Source organism: Carassius auratus, chromosome 39 (assembly GCF_003368295.1).
Source record: "Carassius auratus strain Wakin chromosome 39, ASM336829v1, whole genome shotgun sequence".
Taxonomy (NCBI): Eukaryota; Metazoa; Chordata; class Actinopteri; order Cypriniformes; family Cyprinidae; genus Carassius; species Carassius auratus.
In genome coordinates this window covers 5,783,327-5,808,663 of record NC_039281.1, presented here as the reverse complement: position 1 = coordinate 5,808,663, position 25,337 = coordinate 5,783,327, and the positions used below count along the sequence as shown (strand labels likewise).

The 25,337-nt window shown below is 36.5% G+C and overlaps 1 pseudogene; it reads right to left on the bottom strand.

Annotated features, from left to right (window-relative positions):
• Positions 1–336: 336 nt before the first annotated feature.
• On the bottom strand, positions 337–24,671 carry LOC113057786 (proto-oncogene DBL-like; annotated as a pseudogene).
• Between the last annotated feature and the right edge of the window lie 666 nt (positions 24,672–25,337).

The following is a 25,337-nucleotide window of genomic DNA, read 5'->3' as shown; positions in this document are numbered from 1 at the left end:
TTTCAACACTGATAAGAAATATTTCTTGGGGATCATGTGACACCGTAGACTGGAGTAATGATAGTGAAAATTCAGCTTTGCATCACAGGAATAAATTACATTTTCAAATATATTAAAACAGAAAAAAAATTGCAATAACAGTTCACAGTTTTTACTGTATTTTTGAACAAATAAATGCAGCCTAGGTGAGCAGAAAAGCAGACATTAAAAAATCTTACTGATCTCAAACCTTTGAACACTAGAGTAGTTAAATAATAATACTATGTATTTTAGGTACAAATTATTTAGTATTAAATGGTTTTATTTAAAAAAATATACTTCTTAATTTCAAAATTTAAATATTAATACAATACAACAGTCAACACAGATACATTCCTTCAAAAAGAATAATTTAGAAGCCAGTCCCAAAAAACAAACAAAAACAAATATCAGGATTAAATGCCATTAGATATAGTGGAGTCCAAAAATCAGAGACTATTAGTGAAAATGCTTCTGTTTCACATTGTGAGTGAAAAATTTAATTGATATGATCATGATTTTTTTAATCCCAGATTGTCAATGTGCTGGACGTTTGGACATGAATGGGCATATACTGTACATATGAAAATCTCACAGTATATATGGCTAAAACAGCAGAGTCTTCAGGAAGTTGGGTCCTTTACGTGCCTTGATTTTGAGTGGGTGGCTGCACGCTGGAAGGGAACAACTTCATAGCAAAATTAATAACATAGAGATATGTACTGCACCGTGTCTCCTGCTGCTACACACAGCTCATTTCCACTTCAAACGTTGGTATATCAAAGTCAGCCCTCCAACTGTAGGCCTAATTTAATGTAGTAAATTCATATAAGTCTGCAATTAATATTTAATTAAGCATTTTAAATAGAGGGTATATTTAATGTTTGCTGTATGATCTCCCGTAATAAGAAACCTCCATCAACACGACTCTGATTTCGCAGCCGTGCCAATCATTCAACACACATGTGCTCTGCTCACCACCTCATAACTCCCAAAGTCAACATTTACATGACGGCCCCCAGGTCTTCAAGCTGGCAGAGTAGATTTTCTGCATGTGAAGTGCCTGGCAGGAGAATTTTACCAAATAAGTGAGGTAAGAATTGACGGCATGCAAAATTCATCCGGTTTAAAACTGCAGAGAGACACAAAGAGTCACAAATGTATGTGACCTCAATAAAGTGCTTTTAATTTTATAAACTAGTGCACTACAGAGCAAAATCTGTATTAAATAAAAATGGGTAAACAGGCATTATGGCACTGCATGATTTGGCACTGAAGTTCTCAGGAAGAGCTCAGATTGAGGATAAATATAACAGTAACAGTACAACATAAATAACAGCACAAACACACAGTTAAAAAATTCAGGTCCTTTACGAACAGGATGATTTCATAGGTCTTCTGGGAGAGTTAACAGTGAAGACAGCAATGAAGGGGCCTTTTGTTTGGCCCTTGATTCATTAAAAACAACTCTAAAGTCTTCTGGGATAATCCCAGAGTCAGAATGTTCTAGGCTTCACCTAGTCAGGAGGACTGAGGTGTGTTTAGGCAGAGGACAGATGTTTAAAAGCGCTCTCTGGGATTTCTGAAATTGTCTTTTGCATTTGGGTAGCGTCTGTCAAAGAGGATCAGCACAAAACATCTGGAATACAATCCTGCTGGTCTGGTCTGAGTCCATGTAGTCACTTACAGTCTGAGCTACCAAGTGTGAATGATAAAGGCCCAATAAAAAACTGGGCCATTCCTTCACGGCGAGCTGAGCTTCCGCGCTTTACGATTCCCTGGGTCTGAAGAGAAGATACAGCAGTATGGATTTTATGCAACAAGGAAACTCGACTCTTCAGGGAAGGACTCTAAAAAGGCAGTGGATGTCCAAATGGACTCTCACCTCCAAGCCGGTTGGAGTGATTCTTGAGGCTTTCCCCAAGGATGCCCTGCAGATTGGCAGTAGGGATACGGCCTTCTTGTCTTCGACTCAGATTCTTCACCAGCCTGTGAGAGTACACAGCTGATTCAAACCAAACCAACAACTATATCCACTTAGTGCCATTAAATTTGAGTTGTTGAACTAATGCATTTAATGAAATAATCTGTTTAAATATAGGTACCACCAGGAAAAAAGTTCACTCAAAGCAGCTTCGCATTATTAAACAGGAAAGTAATATAATCAATTATGCCAGCTTTTATAAAACATCTCAATTCTGCTGTAAAGCAGCTCTAAAAAAGCAATAGTGTGTTTATTCGGCTCCAGTGAGCTCCAAGTTGATCCCATTCAGTTCAGTAATTGTGTAAAAGTCTATGAATGGTGTAGAAGTATAAGCATTTTTAAACTATTAATCAATCTGTGCATTTGAAAAGTATCTTATTCTGAATTTTTGCCCAATCCTGGTAAAGTTGTTATTTCTTATATGAGACTACATTTCCCATAATACTTTAATTTAAACATAATTTTCCATAAAAAAAAAACAAAAAAAACATTAAGGGAATCAAAGTCATGCTGTCAGAATGCTGTCAAAATTAAAGGGATAGTTCATCCAAAAATTAAAATATCTATCATCAATTATCATATTCTTCCAAACCTGGATCACTTTTCTTCCTTCAGCAGAACACAAAAATGATATTTTGGTATCCAAATAATTTTGGTTACCATTGAGTTCCAATTGTACCTCTGAGACATTTCTCAAAATGCCTTTTTTTATATTAAGTCATATAAGGCCACAGAGATTTGGAACAACATGAGGGGTAAATGACAGAATATTGCTTTACATTCGTTTATATTTATATTTCTGGGAATTTGTTGCCTAGTGGTTAGAGAATTTGACCCCTAACCCTAAGGTTGTGGGTTTGTGTCATGGGCAGGCAATACCACGACTGAGGTGCCCTTGAGCAAGGCACCGGACCCCCAACTGCTCCCCAGGCGCTGCAGCATAAATGGGTGCCCACTGCTCCAAGTGTGTGTGTGTGTTTACTGCTGTGTGTGTGCACTTTGGATGTGTTAAATGCAGAGCACGAATTCTGAGTATGGGTCACCATAATTGGCTATATGTCATGCCACTTTCACTTTCACTTTTATTTTCATGCACATCACTCACCAATGACCATCATTTTCCTCATGCTGTAGTTGTATGACATCACCGCACTTAATGAGGAAGTTTTCGGTCCCATTTTTATGCCACTCGATGAAGGCCCTGTACCTGCCTGCAACCTAAAACAAACAGTTGAACAAGTGAAAAAAAAAAAAAAAAAGTGTTGCCTGCAACTTATACAAGTAACTGAGTGAGTGCGGGATGTCCGTCTCTCACTAAACGTCCAGCGTCTTCCTCCTCAGTGTCAGACGGGTTAGAGAGGCTGTTTGCTCCACTCCAGTCCTCCAGACCTTCACAGATATCTACAGAATAAGATGTGCCCGGCCAATCTACCACAAACACATCGCATGCTTCAGTGTAAACCCTTATATTCTGATGAATGAAATACTTCAGAGATCATGCATGTGCTTGGAGAAATCACACGCTCTTTAATGTTTACTGAGTGTGTGGCTTCGAGCTTTGCCTTGAAGTTTGTGCTGACAGGGATAATGGTTTTCAAATAGAAACATGAATGTGTGTTGGTTATTTTGTACAGCAAGCATCACACTTCAGCAGCACAGCTTTGTACAGGTATGTGTGCAAATGTGTGTTTATATGTTGGTATGTGTATCTAAGGCCCAAAACAGAGTGGCAATTACATTTGTGGCAATACTCTTGTGTCATTAGTGAGTTTCTTTACCTGTCCATTTACAGTTATGTTATTTAGTTCTAGAATATTTTATTATTCAATATATGCATCAGGTAAAATTAATATGAATATAGCCATGTTTGTATTGTATATCATGTGTTTCTTGTATGTAAAGAAGCCTGCAGGACAGGTATCTATTATGATCATAATGTTTCCTGTGTTTATGGAGAACTGGAGGAGAGTAAAATGTGCACATTGCATGGGGTAGAAGGACTGTGTATGAAACGTGTTAAACACCTTGAGAAAAACAATATAAAGATTGCACTGGCAGACTTGAGGGATTCTCTGCAGAGTTTCTCAGCTTCACTGTCTCTATCTTCTGTTATCAAAACCTCAAGACTTCGAGATTAATTTCTCATAGAAGAGGCAGAAACTACCATATAGTCTCAACCAAAACAATTAGTTAATTCACAGGATAAATCACAATAATTTATAACATTAAATACCATAACTAAGAGGAAATATAAAAACACAAAATTATGAAAAAGGGTTGTTTGTGGTTTTAATATGCTAAATAATACAAAAAATAATAATTATTATTTTAATATAAATTATTAATACTTAGACATGTACCATAAATATATAAACACATTTTTAAAATAAGTCTTTTTATAATAAGCTGACCAAGACTTGATTTATTTGATCTAAAATACAGTAAACAAAAAAAAACAGTTAAATATTAAAACCATTAATTTTCTATTTTAATATATTTCAAAAGGAAATGTATTCCTGTGATGATAAAGTATAAACTTCAGAATCATTACTCCAGTCTTCAGTGTCACATGATCCTTCAGAAATCATTCTGATATGCTGATTTGCTGCTCAAAGAAAATAACTTCAATAAACTTCAAGAGCCAATGTTTGGTTTTGTCCAAACACATTCTATATTTGCATACCTAAACAGATATCAGGTGTGTGCATGCAGTTTGTGTGTGGAACACTCACTGCGTCTGTTGCGCTGATGCTGGGTTGAGCAGCTGAACGGGTCTGGACTGCTGTGGCTTGACTCAGTCCCCTCTGAGCTGACTGACGCTCTTTGCTGTTTGCTGTGAAACAGGAGCAGAGCATAAGGTAAATCAACAGTTATTCACACATACACCATCTCTTAGTCATAAAACAGGAGCCAAACCAACCATCAGCTCAACACAAACCATGTAAGAACTAGCAGATATGGATAGATGGCAGTAATTTCAAGCCTGCAAGGCAAATTACTTTTTTATAACAGCACAGAGACATGCTGATAAGGAAATGGAGCAAAAATAAGGTGATACAGTCTTGATTTGTCAACATACAACTCAACAGGCTGAGCCAGTTACAACCATTTTATCATATTAGTCTTGATCTCAAAATAAGGCCTGTCTTCAAAGCGCACCTTAACAACCAAAACAATGGAGTCAAGCCAAACTCTTCTGGTGTTCGCTTTTGTTTCCATGTCATCAGATGCAGAGATGCTGGTAAAGCATCTACCTGTTATGGTAATGATAAGGGTATTGCTGGTGAGATCGGAGGGCTGGAGTGTTTATGAAGGGGATGACATGGTGATTACAGAGCAGCTGTAGCAGCCCTTTATGTGACGGAGCACAGATCTTGCTTCTTAGCTAACAAAGTTACATATAATAATAACCATGCTTATACTGTACATCACATGATTTGCTAAAGTGGGGACTGTAAAAGCAGGGAGAGTACTGAAGTAATTGACGGGATTCTGAGAGAGAAGTGAAATGTGAGAGATCTAACAACTAAAAGGCAGCAAAGAGATGGTCTAAGCCAAAGGTTCAAGAAGAGAAAGAGTGATCGTGAGTGTTGAATATGAGGGTTGGATCAGGGATTAAAGAGAGGCTTATGAACAGTGATCTGTACACTAGTGGATTCTTACCTCACTGACAGAGGAGGAGACATCTGCATCTGCTCTGAGACTGCAGCAGAGGGACACAGCTCTTCTGGACCAGTGAGAGACGGTCACAAATTACTCAAAGTACTTGTGCAGGAATAATAGTGATATCTGATCATGGGAAATGCATTGAGACCTCTGAGGTGTTTCTGCTGGCTGGTCAGGATCTTTCTGATCTCGTTCAGCCAAGCAATCTTCACCTCCACTGTGGGTGCCTATGAGAAGTTTTTTTGCATAACAGTGGTAAATTTGTGTGTGTGTATATATAGATATATATACACACACACAACACACACACACACACACACAGTATGTATAGTTTATTTAATTATTGTTCTTTAATTGTTTAGTAAATAGCAGCGGAGACATTATTTACAACTTTGCAGAAACTTCATGTATGGATCCAAAATAGTAATAAGATTAAAAAAAAATTCTAATGATTTTTCTTCCTAAATAGTGAGAATTTGTGCATGTTTGAGATGTTTACATTTTCTCAATGTACTTTGGACTTATAAGTTCTTTCATTTATTAATTTAATTTAGTTTTTGTATTTATTTTACTGTTTAAAGTGGGAAAGTCGTGGCTTATTGGTTAGAGAGTTTGACTCCTAACCCTAAGGTTGTGGGTTTCAGTCTCGGTCCGCCAATACCATGACCGAGGTGCCCATTTTGGATGGGTTAACTACAGAGCACGAATTCTGAGTGTGGGTCACCATACTTGGCTGTATGTCATGTCACTTAATTTTATATATTTAAAATGAGTCACATAATACGTCAATTTCTGTATATTACACTGTTAGAAATGTTCTTTTGACACCGAAGCATGTATATATCTGTATAGTTCTCAAAGTTTTATTTATTTGCATTTAGACAAATCAAGTGTAACAGATGTAAATTTGTGGTTTGATGCATCTAACTGAAATACCTTCTCTGAAAATTAGTTGAGAAGAATTGCTATGACATTCATTTTTGGATGAACTGTCGCTTTGAACGTTCTCACCTGGATCACATAGACTTCCTCTCTGCCACTGTACCAGATCTCAAACTTCTTCACATCTCCTTTGACATTTTCTGTAATGCCGACTGCACTCATCTGCAAACAACATTTTATACTCACAGATGAAAAACAAACAAACATGCGATTCTGAAACACACATCTACCCGCTATACAAACATGTCATATCCTGTCACATCCTGTGATGAAGTACCAGATTTTAAAAACACGGAAGGAAATGTTATCATGAGTAAACAGGATGGCATACAACAATGCAGCCACATGATATGATGTGATGCTGTCAGGGCTTTCTGAGATTGTATATGGAAGTGTGTGCCGTACCTTAAGACAGTGCTTGAAGCTGTAAGAGGGAGTTTTATCAGCGTTCTCTCCATGTTCCTCTCGACGCTTGCAGAAGAGGAGTGCATGCTCATGCAGGAACAGGTGTCGCTGCATGGGCTTGAAGCGGGCCAGCTCCTTCACGCGGGTCGGACCCTTCTTATGACTAATCCACACACTGAAGGAGCCCTGCATTAGCACACGGCCCAGATTGCGGAGATCCCCCTGCAACATACAACATGTTAACTACACACACACACACACTCAATGTAAAGTTGGTAAAAATCTCACCTCATATCCGGTGATGGCAATCTGATGCATTGAGTCATTGACTGACTTCAGCAAGTCCAGCATGGCCTCTAGCGCCCCCTGCAGCTCAGAAACTTTCTCACAGCCTGAGCTGTACTTCACAAGCTCCTATTATCAAACACACATACAATTCCTCTGATTTATAGGACGAAAATATTACTACAGAAAACTATGCAAAGTTGCTATGGAATAAAACTTCATATGTCCCAGTTCTGACTTTTTCTCTCCCCATTGTGAGCTTTTATCTCACAATTCTGACTAATTCTCAAAATTCTGTTTCTTTTCCTCCCCAAATATTAGGCATCTGACCGGACTGCATGCACATGCAAAATTCTGAGAATTTTGCTTTTTTTTACATCTCACAATTATGACTTTTTTCTTACAATGTTCAGTAAATATCTCACAATTGCAAGTTATGAACTCTTAACTGCCAGTTTAAAAAATTTTTTCTTCTTAGAATTGTTAGTTTACATCTTACAATTTTAGATTTTTTTTCTCTAAATTATAAGTTTATAAAGTCTTGTAAATTGTGAGGCATTAACTCACAATATCAAGAAAAAACTCTTTTATATTTTGCTTCTGTGGCAGAAGTATTGTTCCACATGTTGGATTGTGATATAATACCGAATGCATAAACATACAGCAGTTCACGTGAACCATATCTCAGACCTTTTCAAGCACACCCAGGTGTGATTTCCTGAACAAACGGACTTTATTAAAATGGAAATATTAAAACTAATAAAATTATAAAAGTTACATCATTTTATATGAAAACACCCTATGCTGATCTGTATTCAGATGAAGCTTGCACCTTTAATAGGAGCTGATACTTTGTAAGGCGCTGGACTGGTTTCAGCAGGTATGAGTCAAGAGCAAGTTTGTGTTCCAGCTTCTTTTGGCACTCCTGAAACACACAGGACACGTCTCAGAGCTCTTTCTAGATTCTTGCCAGTGTGCTGCAAGTATTGACTATAGATGGAGAAGGGTTTTGATACCTGAAAGAACAGGCAGTCTGAGAACTGCCTCCATAAGGAATCAGATCGAGGCTTGTTCTGACAGTAACATTCATATAAATGGAAATGGTCTTTCTGAAAACAGGCAGATATTTTGTGTTAGATATGTTTTGAGGGAAAAAAATAATTGGAAAAACAATTATTATTCTCATATGGTGATTTAAAGTTCCTCACCCTTTCCAGAAAGCAAGCCCCTACTGCCTCAGGGCTCTCCAGACAGGTTTCCAAATCCTGCAGAAAAACACTAGAGAACAGAAGACACAAGTTATACACTTTAGCAACAATGCTAGGGAAGCTCTTTTGAAAACCTAGCTAATTTGGGGATAGTTAAATGTTATTATGCACACCAGGGCTGCATTTAATACTGCAAAAATACAGTAAAAACTGAAATAATATTACAATTTAAAAGAACTATTTTCTATTTCAGTATATTTTAACATGTCACTTATTCCTGTTATGGCAAAGCTTTTTTTTTTTTTTTTTTAAATCCTTCTAATATGCTAATTTAATGCTAACAAAACATTTCTCATTATTAATGTTGAAAACACTTAATATTTTTGTGGAAACTGTAATTTTTTTTTTTTCAGGATTCTCTGATGAATAGAGAGTTCAAAAGAACAGTGTTTATTTAAAATAGTATTTTTTACATATCTTACAAACAGAATAGTATTAGAATAGAATTATCAATAGACTATTATCATTTAATGCATTCTTGCTGAATAAAGGTATTAATGTTTTTTTTTTTTTTTTTTTTTTTTTTTTTTATCCTGTGACGCCAAACTTTTGAATGGTAGTGTATATAAATTCTCAAATATTATTATATAATTAGCCATGTTTTAACATCAGAGCAGAGCACAATGCAGAGCACAAATTCCGAGTATGGGACACCACACGTCACGTGACATCACTTTTATCACTTTCAATTAGTAATCTAATTTGAAATACAAAACTATATAGTGTGTAAACAAATATGCTTATAGTATGTGCTTAACAAATTTAGTATGCACAATATCTAATACGCATAATAGTTCAGCAACTATTTCAGTTCCTTAATTCCAAGTAGTACGGTACTATGCCTTTTTCCGTCTCTGTAATAGATGAGACTGACTGACACTCAGCTGACGCACTCCCTTCCAGCTGAGCTCTCATTGGCTTAATCAAATCCTTATTTGACCAACAGACATTTAGCTGTAATTAATGCGCTTTAATTGGCGTAACGGCTTCCTGCAGTCAACCAATTTGGCAATTTGACTCACCCGGGGATGAAGACCCAGCAGGCCTAGACAGGTTTCACAGCCACTGACAAACACAGCTGCCCAATCCGATAAGTTATATTAAAATACGATTTTTTTTTTTATGAAGCTGTCTTGAAGTCAAAACTGTGAGAGTGCATTTGTGTCTGATTTTCAGAGGCTGAGGATTTGCCGTTTTATCGCACAGGAAACAGATTCATATTTCGGTCTGAAGCTATTGTTTACATTTTTCTCCTGCCGTTAGCAGCATTGTATGAAGTTCTCTGTGTGAGGCCTTGCCTGCTATGGAAGTTGTAGATATCAGGCAAGTTTCCAAACAGCACATCTCTCTTGTTAAGAAGATTTGTTGGCAGGAGCGGAGAAAGAGACGGATTGTCCATTTCAGCCCTGTAGCCCTGCAAATCCAGACAGATAGAGTGAGAGAGATCATAAACAAATCCACAACATCAACACCTTTGTGCTTTATGCTCTATGCTCTATCTTAAGTGCCACATTCAGAAAAAATGAATGTTATCTTACCAGGAGCACTGCCAGGAGCTCTTCCACATAGATCCTCTCGGTCTCGATCAGCTCCTTCATCACATGTCTGGAGTCACACACATCCACAGAGTCAACAGACACATCAGTGTGTCATTTAAACAGTGTCAGACAGCAGACTCACCGTTTGAGCAGATCAGCGCCGTCTTCTCCATCTATACTGTACGGGAGAGAGCTGGCCGTCTGATAGTCATGAATCACCTCGATCTGAACCACACAGAAAAGGCTGTCCTTTAGAAACCAGCACATGGTGTTGTTTTAATCGAATCACACATACTGCACCATTTCTACATTCTTTTCTGATCGTTATACATCTTTCTTTTGGTATAAAAAAAGTGAACAGAGCATATTGGTGTTTCTTCAACTTGAGGCAATTCAGGCAGACAGTGGTTGATTTTTTTTTTTTTTTAAACATTTATTTTAAGAACTTATGACTTTAACTTTTTATCACATGAAGATCACTTTCAAACAATCTTGGAAATTGATGTGTGAGGTCAAATTAAAATCACTTACTGTATATATAAAAGTGAATACACAGTTTGCCAGTGGTGAAAATGTGATTTAATTGTGATTTTAACTGTATTCAGGATACAATCTATGAAATCAGCCTTGGAAAATGAAGACAGACACTGTTTTTTAGTTTTATCCAGCTGTATTTGTTCAGTGCAACTTATAACATCCAAATGAAAGATATAACGCCAACATGTCAGAAAATTAAAAATAAAAAGCAGAATCACTGAGTTGGAAGAAAGATCACCTCTTAAGTATGTAAGTATTTTGTTGATTAACCCTTTGTTTTAATTACAGCCTTTAGTCTGTTGGTATGTCTCTGTCTCTATTACCTTTGCACATCTAGACTTTGTAATATTTGCCCGCTCTTCTTTGCAGAACTGCTCAAGTTCAGATGAATTTGATGGTGACAGTCTTTCCACAGATTTTCATAGGAGTTTAAGTCTGGCTGGTCATGCAAGGACAGTCACCTTTTTCTCCTTCAACCACTGTGAGCTCAGTTTTGCTGTGTGCTTTGGGTCATGGTCATGTTTCCAACTGACAACTTTCTAGCAGAGTGCAGCAAATTTTCCTCAAGAATTTTTCCCTCTATACTGACAAGTGCTCCAGTTCCTGCTGCAGAGAAACACTTCCATAATAGGATCTTACTGTATGAATGTTGTTTTTTGGATGGTGAGCTGTATTCTGATTTCCGCCAGACATATTGTTGTGTGTCAAATTAATTTATTTTAGTGTCATCTACCTTTTGACAGTGCCTTGCCACCCATAGTTGATTGTTTGCTTCAGTTGCACTACCAAAGACTAAAATGCTCCAGGAAAGTTCTTTTCATGTTGAGGTAATCAAAATGAGTTGATCACAGTTGAAAATCAAATGGCTTTGTGTGCCATTGAGGTAATTAGCTACACCTGATTGAGTTTGCAAGCCATATTTCACATTTTTCCAACTCTGTGATTCTGTTTTTTCATTTACATTTTTGACACGCTGGTGTTATTTCTTTCACTTGGATGCTACAGCTGGATAAAACAAAAACTGTGTCCATCTTCATTTTAGTCTGCAAAGCAACAAAATTTGATTATTTGAAAGGGGACTGATTCTTTTATAAACCCACTGTAGTATACAGTATATTCTTTTTTTACTAGTAAGTTAAGACTTTTGGTAGTAAAATAACCTCCCAAATATAGTTATTAAGAGCAAATGAAAAAGTGCTGTTACCTTCCTGGAACTTGGGCTTTTCCTTGACGTTCTCTTGCCTGGTAGTGGGAGGTCAAATGTGAACTTTAAACCGGAATTAAAATCTGATTCAAGAAAAGCAGTTGGATACAACATAGAATTAATATGTATGTATGTTTCAAAACATTTACAAGTGTAGCATCAGCAGGACCTGTGAGAATATTGTTTTGAAGTTGCATGTTTAAATGTAGCAGTTACATTCAGAGCTATCCAGAGGGATTTATTAGGAAAAAGGTGCAGCCGTGCATTTATAAAGGAGAAGTCTTGACAGCTTCATTAAAGTGTTCGATTTCATTTTTGTACTGCGGCCAAGTGATGTACATGACAGAATAATACGGTCTAGTTTTAGCGCTCAGATATGAAACATTCAGTGCAAAGACTTATGAATAAGGATTAATAACTGATAAAATTGTAAGAAATCATAGTTGAAAAATACTGAGGATAACTGGACCCAAAATTAATATTGCGCTGCCACATACCATGTTTGGGGGAGAAGAGGGGGGATTTTGCACGTGGTGGGTTCTCTGGACGAGGAGTCACCAGTTGGATTGGTCGGACATGTTTGTGTGCCAGTTTCCTCAGGCAGTTCTGTCTGGAGTGAATCAGAGCCTGCACAGAACTATGCTTCTGAAATGTCTTCTCTATATGAGCCTGAAACACAGCACAGTAAGGAATTTCCATTTATATTTAGCCTAGAATAACCAAATATATGACAGACTGATAGGGTACAACTACATCCATCAGAAGCTTCATTTCTAAAATGACTGTCTAAAAGAATGCCTGGGAATTTACAGCACATCAGCCAACTACTAACACTGGGTCTAGTCTCATTTCTGTAGTCTGATAGTGTTTACCTGTAGACAAGGGGTGAGCAGAGATTCATACTCCAGAAAGAGCACATCCTCGCCTGCACCGAGGAGTGGTGGCGCCGCCTCCTGGAACTTCTCGACATCTCGAAGGGCTCTCTGTGCACCCTCTTTAGACTGGAATTTATCCACCTGCTGATTGGCCAAGAGATAAGCGGCCATCATCACACCACCGCTGAGCCTGCGAAAGTAAAAAAGATTTTTCTTGTTTTGAAATAAATTAATACTTTTATTTGGCAAGGATGCATAAAATTGATAAAAAGTGACAGTATTTATAATTATTATTTGATTCAGAATTATATTGCAAATCAATGATTGTTCTCTTGATCTTTCTTATTCTTTAAAGAATCCGGAAAAAAGTTTATTATGGTTATAACAAAAATATTAAATAGCACAATGGTTTCTTGAGCAGTAAACCAGCATATTAGAATGATTTCTGAAAGATTGTATAATACAGAAGACTGGAGCGATGGTGCTGAAAAATTCAGCTTTGGCATTACAGGAAGACGTCATATTTTAAAATACATTCAAATAAGAAACAGTTGTTTTACATTGTAATAATATTTAACACTTTTACTGTTTTCCTGTGCTTTTGATCAAATAATTGCAGCCTTGATGAGCATAAGAGACTTCTTTAAAAAAAAAAAAAAAAAAAAAAAAAACATTTAAAATATCTTAGCAACCCAAAAGTTTTAAACAGTGGTGTTTAAATATTCATGCAAAAATGGTATTGTTGCTAATGTTGCTAACACAGCCATTAAAGATCAGAAATAAACATAAAAGGAAAAGTGAGAGGATTCTCTACAAAAAAATCTATAATGTATATTTTTTTATAATAGTAAAAATTAAAAAAAATTTAAAAAAAAATAAAAAAGGAGTGAATGTGTTAGCCCACCTCTTCAAGGCCACACAGTAGGGTCTGTGCTTGTGTCAGGGTGTTGCGTTTAGTATTGAGGGCAGAGGTCAGGGTGTCACACTGATGTCTGAGTTCATTACAGCGCTGGATAATCAGAGCCATGGCATAGTGGTGTCCAGCAGCCAGCTGATGCCCATGCAGGATAAGAACCTGAGCCCGACTCATCTCCTCCTGAAACACACACAATGCTTTCAGTAATATCAGCATATTTGAGATTAACAATATAACATGAACAGGAAGGCAAAATGCAACTACCTGCGCATGTTTTTGCAGACTTTCCAGCTCTCTGACGCTCTGGTCTGTTTGGGACAGGAATTCTCCTGTGATGCTGATCTTCCTTTCCTGTGCTCTTAATTTCTCTAAAGAGAACTCCATCTGACAGAAAGAGAATGTTAGGAAAACTAGATCAAATACTTTCATTGACTACTATTATAATAGGAAAAAATATATAATATCCTTCTCTTTTCTTTACTTTTGCTCTTAAAAAAGGTCTTTGCTCTTAAAAAATACTGTTTTTACTGTATTTCTGATCAACTGATTAATTAAATTATCAATGCTACATAGTATTATTTTAATTAAAAAATCAGCTTTTTACCATTAATTTATTTCTGCTTTTCACACCATTGGTTTTACACAACATGCGTTGTATTATGGAGCTGTATTGTTATTTATATATATATAATCCATCCATAATATAATCCATTATATATTGTTTAATACTTATTCATATTTATTTATTGCCTGTTCGTATTATATATCAAAATTCTCTGCTATTTTTTATCATAGTCTTGCTCAAATTTATTCAAAATAAGCAAGAAGTTTATTTTAAGGCATTAAGTGTTAAGAAACTGTGTTGGTATACAGGTTCAAAACTCAATAAATGAATAAATAAATAAACATAAAAAAATTTTTGATAAAAAGTCACTTTAAATTAAATGACTAAATGTAATGTAAATTTCCTTTTTGATTTGACAGATCAAACTACCCATCACAGGTGGGGAATCATTTTATGATCAAATGCCAGCGATGGCTTTGTATAAATAATTTGTTTGTGAGCCATCGGAGTGTCTTCATGCTTAAAACAATCAGATGCCATTTTCAGTGTTAGGGACAGAAAAGTAGTTCACCTCATGAAAACTGTGCTCATATCTCAGCAGTTGCAAATATTGCTGCAGTTTGAGGTGGTGCTTGTCAAAGAACCCATCAAAGGCCATCTCCATATCTGTGAGCTGAGCCAGCAGCCTGCAGTTAGGACGTGTCAGAAAGCATGAATTCAAGTTTACATCATTTAAAAAAAAAAAAAAAAAAAAAAAAAGATGTATGTTTGGGATGCAGACTATTTCTTTTCAAATAAACATGAACAAACGCTACACCTCTGCATGGTATCCCAGTCCTGTGTCATGTCCCAGCACGTGTCAGAGTCCCCTTCCTTCCTTGAAGCCTCCAGGTTAGAGAGCAGTTGCCGCCCCTCTCTCATCACAGATCTGATGGCATCCTTCACACATGAAAAACAACAAAAACACTTTGTCATTGACATCACAGAATCATGGAACAAAATAACATCCAGAACGCAAAGAGGCCAAAGAAAAAAAACAAAAACCAAGATAAGACAAGACTGGAGCTAAAAGTGACTGCAGACTGGAGTGGAATACAGCTTTTGTACTCTCATGCTCTGTGCACACTAATTATAGTTTATTCCTCTAGGTTTGGTACTTTTTTAAAGGCTTTCCTTTATTTAGGGTAGATGCTAGGTTTAATCTGATATGAAAACCAGGCTGTTACAGGCACTCTGTTAATAGCTTGTCCTGTCAAGAATCATTTGTCCATTTCTGAGATTCTAAACTACTGCTAATTATTTTGTAATTTTTCAAAACATTTTCTAATTACTATGCATGCAGCTCTACTATCCTTAATTGAGAGACTACTGCAAAATATATATTTATATTTCTTTCAACACGGAATAATTTATATTAAACAAGAGAAAAATATTCAGCAAGGTTGCATTAAATGCATCAGTGAAGACATTTATTTGTTTTGGGTTTTTTTTTATTATTTGAGTGTTTCATTGAGCTGTACAGTACCTTAAGTCTCCTGTATTTCTCTGTGTGGGACAGCAGGAGAAACTCAATAGCACTGCACTCCTCTGATAACTGGGTCTCAGCCAGCTCTGTTCCAAACGCCTGCAGCATCTGAGCAATGTCCTTAACCATAACCGCAAAACTCTCAATTGCCTGTAAAGAGCAAAAGGAATATCTTGTTTAATGTGATATTTCTGTGTGTTTCATTAGTATATCAATACCATCATTTTTTACTGTTCTCAAGACGATCCAGTCGCTGTGGCAGTAGTCAAGAGTTCCCCCAAACTCTGAGGTCAGCTGGTTCTCATCAATGTACCGCAGCAGATCTGTGACAGAACTGAGCATCACCACCTTAAAAACAGACGCACATATGCAGGTCAGGGTGGGTACTGACTTCACGTAGATTATAAAATTACTAATGAGTGCAATGAGCCATACAGGCATTTTGAGCATAAAATCCTCTTGACTAAAGCGGAAGCCAAGATCTGTGACGGTGCGCTGGAAGAAGCTGGTAGGCCTCAGCACCAACACAAGGTGCAGGTTTCCAGGGAATGAGGCCTGAGAGAGAGAGAGAGAGAGAGAGAGAGAGAGAGAGATGATAACAGTCTGGCAGACAAACATGGACAGACCACCTTAATCAGGCAGATAAAGCCATGAAGAATCCTTTAAACCTGGGGGATATAAAGTAAAACCGAAAGGAGTTTTATATATTTAATGAATTTTCTGGGTCCAGTTTAGTGCTGCCTAGCACGGAAATGTTTATCTGGCATACATTGTTTATTTTTACTATATTTCAGTTGCCTTTTAATTATTATATTTTATTGTGTTTCCTTTGTCACAGACTGAATGTCAAAATGAAAGTCCATTTAAAAAAATCAGCTATTGCATGTTTAAAACTATGAAAAAAAAAAAAAATGAAATACGCATTAACTATGTTTATTACTAATTCAATTATTCCACCACAATAAATTCCATGGCTTAATAAAGTTATCAAAAATTAGTGCAAATGCAAAAGTGCAACTGAAACTGTTAAAATTTAATTTCCACCATGTGAAGTTTAAATAAATATGTAAAGCATTTTTTTCAAGCACTTATATTAATTGTACATTAATTATTTATTAATAATAATAATAATAAACAATTAAGGTTGCCCAAGTTATACATTAAGCAAATATTCTCCAAAAATATCTGACCATCTGGACAGAGTTTACATGGTCAACTTCACAATTTTAATAATTTGTTTTAAACATTTAAAAATGGTGCAGAACCATATTGCTAATGCATTTAATATATATTTGTTTGCTTTTATTTTTAAAAGTTTTCTGTTAATTTCCATGTTTAAATCTTACATTTTTAATATGGTTTCAGACTTTTGGACTCTACTGTATATGGGATGCCTACAATACATGCAACTCATTAAAAAATAAATAAAAAAAAGTTTGTATATTATTCATGTTACTGAATCAAGTCCTGTATACTACCGTCCCCACCAATCACACTGACAACTCACAATGTATCCTCAGAGACAACAGCTAGCTGTCAATCAAATTGATGAGACAAGGCTCAAATTAGTTAACACTTAACTACAAGCTGAGGTGACCAGCCTGATAGCTGCTCCCAATGACAGCTAATATAAATGTAGCTTATTCATCAGAGGAGCCGAATCACATTGAGATACATACGTATTTGAAACAAACCTGAATGAATAGTCTCTTTTATTACTTTGACAAACAAAAACTGGACTTCACGATAGATCATCATAGCACAAAGCTCACAGTAACACGACACTGACTCCCTTATACATATTAGTAAACAATAGAATCTGCGAAAATATTTTATCGGATCTCGGATATCGCTAATATGCACGATAATATATTTGTTTTACATTGTTAATAACGCCTCCGCTAGCATTTATTAAGGTCGGATGACTAAGCTAAAGCCGTCCGTCGCGCCGCAGTGTACCGCTGAGCTCGCGCTGACGCATTGTGCTCATCCAAACTTCAGTCCAACTCTTTAACGAAACTACTCCAGACACATTACCGTAGAGCGGCGGATCCGCGGAAGTCCTCGCCTGCAGTTTCGCTCACTCATAGCGATCGATGTTTCATGAGGATGTTTTAAGATTTTGTCCATCCTGCTGTGGGAGAACGGTGCACGGTGCAGTGGACAGTCTGCAGGATTCATCGCCGCAGCGTCGGGAGTGTGGCAGCACCGTTTCTCCTGCGGTGTCCTCACCTCTCCTTCGTCCCAAGAGCGTCATCATGTAGAAACCTGCGCATGGTTTGTGCTAACTCATGCATTCCCGTTGCCTCGCAGTGAGCTCGGGTTTCACACAAGCGGTTTTTAAACGCAAATTAAAGTTAGTGGTGCCGCATTTAGTTGTATATTCAGCATACAGCTCAGAGAATTGGGCTGAGCGCATGCTGTACTGCAAAACTGCGCTCATCCACTTCAGCACCGCGGACAGCGACAAGGCCTGTTCAGCGGACTGTAAATACAGAAGCGTGATGCGTTCCATCCCCAAAGGACATATAAGGGTCAATGAAGCTTAACGTTTTCCCTGGATCTATTAAGCTATTCAGTAATACAATAAATTCACTAAAGATAAATATACTTCATTTAAGTTGTAAGATGTTGTCACTTTATAAATTAAAAGTATTTATGTATGTGTGTGTGCATGCATGTTTCTGTCTTAAAGTGAAACCTTCCTGGTATTATTATTATTATGAAAGCTGAAATTCAGACTTTTATGATCACGTGCCAAGGTCATCATGCTTTATAAGGATCTAACATATTATTTAGTGTTTAGTTTGAATAATCTCTATAGTAACTCCACAAACAGCTTGATCTTTAGGAGTCAAAAATTCATGTTATTTGTACATATATATATATATATAAAGGGTCATTTTAAATACCTTTTTTTGGTAAAAAAAAAAAATATATAGTATATTTAAAAAAAAGTACTTAAGATTTACAAGATTTTTGATTAAACCATAAATAATAATAATAATAATAATGGTAAATTAATTAAAACAATGGAACACCTTTCACACTTCTGCATTAAATATAAATAAATGATTATAAATAAAAAGATATTGCAATCTCTTACCGCAAGCCTTGCCAATGCTGTTTTGATTGAGGCCCATGTATCCAATCTTCGGTCTAAAATGATGATAAATTTTACACCAGGTTGCCGTGTTCTGGAAATATGTGGAGTGTATTATGTATCACAGTAACTGTATTTGCTCTTGGTTAAGAACACGATATTTTAAACAACCAGAATATCTTAACATAAAGTATTTGTGTAAATGTACACTGACATTTGTTTGCATTGTACGGAGGGATAAATATATTCTTTCATCCTAAAAGAGCCTTGCTGTATTATTTCTACAATAATTACAAAGATATTTGCATATTTAGCACAGTAACATTCATTGATTTGAAAGGCTTAATTTGTGTAAGAGCTATTGCAAGGCTTTATGTGAAGAGAATACATAAGGTACTGTTGCTGCACTGCAATGCAGTGAGATGGAGAGGCTTCTTTATATTAGACACAAACCTCGGGATCAGTGTGAGGTATGAAAGAACTTTGGCCAGAGCTTCTTCAGGAATGTCACTGAAAGCAGAGCATTCTGGGAGAGTGATGATGACACTAGAGTCCTCACCACGTCCCCCTGGAATTCATAAAACATCAAATTATCACTTTCTCAGTCAAGCACAAATTCTGTGGCACTGTTCCAAATTTATCTGACATGTTTAGACAAGCCATTAATCCACATGCATAAAATCCTTATACCTCACGTCTCCAAAAACAGAAACTGGAAACCCCACCTGATAAATAGGCCACTTGTTTCTCAATGTAGCCGGCCACTTCCTGCATACTCACAGGGACTGTGACCTCTAAGGAAACAATGAAGACGAGCCACATGTAAATAACACAGCAGCAAGCTTTAAGTCATGGTTCTGTCAGTTCATGTGGTTTAGTCACAGTTATGTGAAATGTCAGGAACAGCACCACCTATTGTTCACATGTACAAACCACAAGCAGCTGTAAATCTCACTGCTATATAAAATGAGTTATGGTCTGTTAATAGACTCCTCAATGAAAATGAAAACATTATAAGTGAAGGGAAGTAGATGTGTAGCCAAGTATAGTGTCCCTGCTTGCTACCGAGACTCAAACCGGGACCTTTGGGTTGCAAGTGGCAAGTACTAATACTAGTAATTAGTAGCAATGAGTCTAATGCATTCGTGTCTGCAGAACCATCAAGTTGGACTGTAGCCAGAGACTGAGAACAAGAAGAGACGGTTTGCTTTCCTTTGAGCCTCGTCTCATACTATAATACACCACAAGTGGAGGCTGACAATAAAGGATGAGTTAAAATTACACATGGACCAACACTGGCCTCCAGTGACTTCACCATGAACTCACTTCCTGTGTCTGCAGAAAATAAAACTAATAAATTCTGCAAAGAGGAATACAATACTCTAGAAAATTAATTATTTTGGGTCAAGTTACAGAAAACCATGCTTCTTTTCACAATACAATCTTCTTCTTCCATTCAATGTAAAAAAGTATTTAGCAGTTTAGTTCTTTCAATTACTTTTTTTAAAACCTTGAACACATCAGTCAAGCAGAAAAACGTATCAGCCGATATTTGAAAAACACATGGTTGAGCACGTGCTGGGACCGCGGTTCAAATTAAATCTGGCAAAACATCTGTAAAACAGCGCCTCAGAACGCGCGCAAATATTAAGCTCTCTCTGAAGTATTGTGTTTAAATGTACAAATTCACACAAAATTTATGTCAAAATGCCCATCTTGGTACTTATCCTACAGAAGACATAGCCACTGAAAGTAGACCTACCGTCTCAGTGCATTCTCTTGAAGTCTTTATATTAATCAAACAGCAACAACAAAGAAATCACTCACTGCTCTTGATTAAAAAGCTATTATAACTTTAATAAAGAATAATATTTAATTTATACAGTCCAATGTGCAATGCTGTTTTACATTTGATTACTTTATTCAATTTTTGTACCTAAAACTTATGCTAGACCTGCCAAAAAAAAAAAAAAAAACCCTGAAAATCATTTATTTTCTAAATACATTTTATAGTAAACATACTCCCATGCAGTACTGTTCTGAACTTATCTAGAAAATGACGATATATATTATTTGAGCCCAATACTGCAAAAATGAACTTCTTTAACTTATTTTGTTAAGTAAGGGCTTTGGTAACTGAAACGTAAACTTATTACATTTGACTTCCTCTGTAAAGATTTATTTATATATCTATTTTTTCTTATTTTGCATTGTTGTTTGACTGTACAATGACTGAAGATCAGTGTAGTATTTAATCTTGTGGATGGACCCTCAGCAAGTCCTCTTGCAGGTGAATCAATCAAAGTGCAGGTCTGTGCAATGAATATTTGAGTGCAAATATATTAATAATTATAGAAATAGCTCATACAAAAATGCTGAGAGTTTACTTTCAATCAGGCCATCCAAGATGCAGATGAGTTTTTCTTATTCATCAAAACGGATTTGGAGAAATTTAGCATTGCCTCACTTACTCAGCAATAGATCCTGTTAGATCAAGGTGCATGTTTGTAGTAAACACTTTTATGTCCTCTATCTATAATGTTGCTTAGGCTGGTGAAAAGTTGTTTAATCTGAATCAGGAGAGAAATATGCACAGTTCAAACAAAGTTTAGAAGTGAAAACAGTCCAAAATGGTTCTTAACAAATATGTTGATGGATTTTGATGTGCGAGGACAATAGGGGATGGACTTCACTAGAGGAAGTGATTATTGATTATTATGATTATTATGGACTCATATTTTGGCCAGAAGCAACTGTTTGAAGTCAAAACCTTTTACTGATGGATTTGTTATAAATATGCAGCTTTTTGCTTTTCACAATGTTAACTGATTTGACTGATGTATGTGGATCAGCTGTTTGGATTCTGACTGCACAGGATCCGTTGGTGAGCAAGGGATGTAATGCAAAATTTTTCCAAATCTGATGAAGAAACAAGCTCAACTACATCTTGGATGGCCTGATGGAGAGTACATTTTCAGCTAATTGTCATGTTTGGGTGAACTATTCCTTTAATTTTAAGAATTATATTAAGACATTGTCTTACTTTCCAATTTATATTTATTGCATATGCTAAGTCACTAAATCTTAAATAATGGTTTATTTTTGCTCATCATGTTTGATCTGCCATGTGTTCAGGCTTTATGAGAAAGGCAGCATTGCCCTTCTAAAACAACACAGATGGAAAACCACACTCCTGAGGGTGTTCAGAGATATCAACAAGTCTGTGTAAAATAATTCAGGTGCTGTCCATGTGAACATGTCTTAACTCAGTCTGAAATCTGCTCACTAAATAAACCTGTAGTGCTCAGTAGCAACACATAAGACCACAATCTGTTCTGTCAGTCTGAACCATGCTCAGATTCAGAGAAAAAAGTGTGAAAACTGGTATAAAAAAAATAATAAAAAAAAATAAATTTCAGTTTCAGTGTTGCATAATTGCTGTGTTTTGATTGACATTTATATTTGATTGAAAAAGGCTTAGGTGTTAAATACATATTAATGAAGCAAAATGTGCTTTTATACTTAAAATTTAGACAAAGCACCAATCCTCAAACATCGACTACCTTAGAAAAACGTTTTTAGATACATTAATCATAAAAGTATTTTGATCATTTAGTTACACATACACGTGTATGAATGTTAATTTATTACATATCAACTCAAACTGAATTTCACAAAATGTTGTTTAAAATGACAGCAAATGCATTGGTTTTCACTCATTAGTGATTGATGTGATGAACACCTGACTTCAAATCATGATGACATACTTCACATATCTACAAAAAAAAAAAAGAAAAAAAAACATTGACAAAGTGATTATATTTGTGAGAAAAACTCTGTAAGCATCTTAGGTTTACAGATTCCAGTTGATTTGATCATTTATCATACATTCTTAAATTATGTGTGGCCACTATATCTGGTATAAATGTGGTAGCTTTGCGAATGCAAATGCCAGAAGATTAGTGTTAACACATTAATTTCCATTTCCTTCAACACAGAGTAAATCAGTTTTATAATAAATATTACATTTAAGTTTAAATCCAGATCTAAGTAGGACCCCAGATTACAAATTTTCCCACTAAAGTTTTTATGCTTACCTGTATATGCTGCTGTAAAACAGTAGTTTAAAACAGCACCTCAGAAAGCTAATTCAGGTTTACATTTAATCATAACTTGACTGTGAATTAAAATAATGTATTCAGATTTCTCAAATATACAGAGGTATACTTATCTCTCTCTTTTTTTAGAGCATATTCTGACGTGCTGCAGCATGGATGATCTCTAAGCCCGGTCAGGTGTTCATAATGGCTGTGTCAGAATGGTGTTGTGAACCTGGCTCGGCCTGAGAGGAACTGCTGTCTCGTATTACACTGCATCATTACAACATTTCAAACAATTACCTTTCCAAAGCTTTACTTTAACACAGACGTGATGCTGGCTCTCACATAAAAATAACCCCAACACTGAGACAGATGCCAATAACCCGAGATATAATAATAAAGTAAATATTAAATAACACACTCCGAATGGAGTGATTCAGACTTGTAAACCTTTAAATGCATTAAAGTGCCCAAGGATTGCCCAAGATGCTGAGTCATGGTCTTGAGAGCATTCTCTGGGTTTAAAGCAGAATTTAGAGCCAGCGAGAAGGGCAGCGGGTTAATATCAGTGCTCTACTTCCTGTGTCTTGGCGCCCATTTGTAATTTAGACAGTCTATTTTCATCTGTCAATCTCGCTACTGGCCCAAATTCAGCTTACTGTATCTGTCCATCGAAATGCTCTTAATATTTGGGTTTCAGGAAAATTTTAACTTATGGTTCTGGAATTCCTCTCCTTTTCAATTACAGAAAGATTCAGTTTGGTCCATTCAAGAAGATTATCAAATTATAAAATCTAGGTTAAGGATAAAACTCCATTAAGTTAAAAATAGCATACATAATCCTTGCAATTCTACAGAAATCGCCAGTGAAGATCCTGAGAAACTGATGCCCTTAGGAACAAAAATAGTAGTTTTTAAAGATACATACTGTAATATGAACATATACTTACGATGCAGCGTGTTCTCCAGCTCCGAGCCTGCCTGCAAAAGGTTGTAATAGCCCTCCATATCTTTCTCAGGCTCCTGAGGAGAGGCAGAGCCCATCCCCTGGCTGTTCCCAGAGAGGAGTGACTTGACTCTGGGCCCGTCAGGCCCTCACATCCCACTCCACCTTGGATTCATCTCACGCCTCCTGTGAACAAGTGACTTCAGATCCGTGCCGCCACTCACGCCTCTGAACTCCCCAAGTCACCTTGAGCAAGTGCATCCAGAAAGACCCCCGCTGGAGGAAACAGGATCCAGAAATATCTATTTCAAACAGCCTGCTGCAGACGATAGTGGCACTGCAATATCACATCTCAGCTTAAATACACACACACGTCAGGGAGGCGCAGAGAGAATGAGGTCCTTTCCCCGAAAGTGTTTCCTGTCCACAGTGCTAATTGTGTGCTCTCTTTAAAAACACACAGCACATACTCCCTCTGGCTTCATTGCTCTTAGACTCATACTATTGACACTCTGCCAACTCCCTCCCCATTGACTTTCTCCACTGTGGAGTTTAGACTCCGCCTCCTGCTGATCTCCACCCTCCTCATTGGTCAGTTTTCCCTCAAAGGCAGAGCTTAAACTTTCACTGCTGTAAAGATCCCTGCAAGCTGTATTACACACATTCCCACCCTTACTCGCTCTTACAAACACACAGGCAGCCTGTTCTGAATATCACTATTGACAGCAAAACTATTTTTTCCTCCTAGACTAAGGAGTTTCATTGTTCAGAATACAGAAAAGTATGACACGTGGGAAAATTGCACAAAAGCCAAACAGCTACATGAATAAGAAGCATTGTTGTCAAAGAACACACTATTTATGATTCTACAACCGCAGCTGGTTTGAAACAGCATTACATGGCATTAAAGTCTGTATTCATTACACACAAGTTGTTGGACAGAGTCAGAGAAACTACTTTAAGACTTTTAACATATGAAGAGAAATAAAGAACAATACCAAGAACAAACCTTGAGCAAGATCTTTATCAAAAGACCATGTTGATTTGCATAGCTTACTATTATCAATTTTTTAAACGTTTAGATCCTTTGATGACAATTCAAAAGATAATCATTCATTTGTAATATATTTTTTAACATTATAAATGTCTTTACTGTCACTTTTGATCAATTTAATGCAAACCTTTCAATGGTAGTGCATCACGGTTTCCACAAAAACATTATGCATCACAATGGTTTTCAACATCGATTTAATTTAATATAAGAAATGCTTCTTGAGAAGCAAATCAGAATATTTGAATGATTTCTGAAGGATCATGTGACACCGAAGACTGCAGTAATGATGCTTAAAATTCAGGTTTGCATCAGAAATAAACTACATTTTAAAATGTATTCAGACAAAATATTTATTTTACACTGTAAAAATAATTCACAATAATACAGTTTTACTGTTTTTGTTATT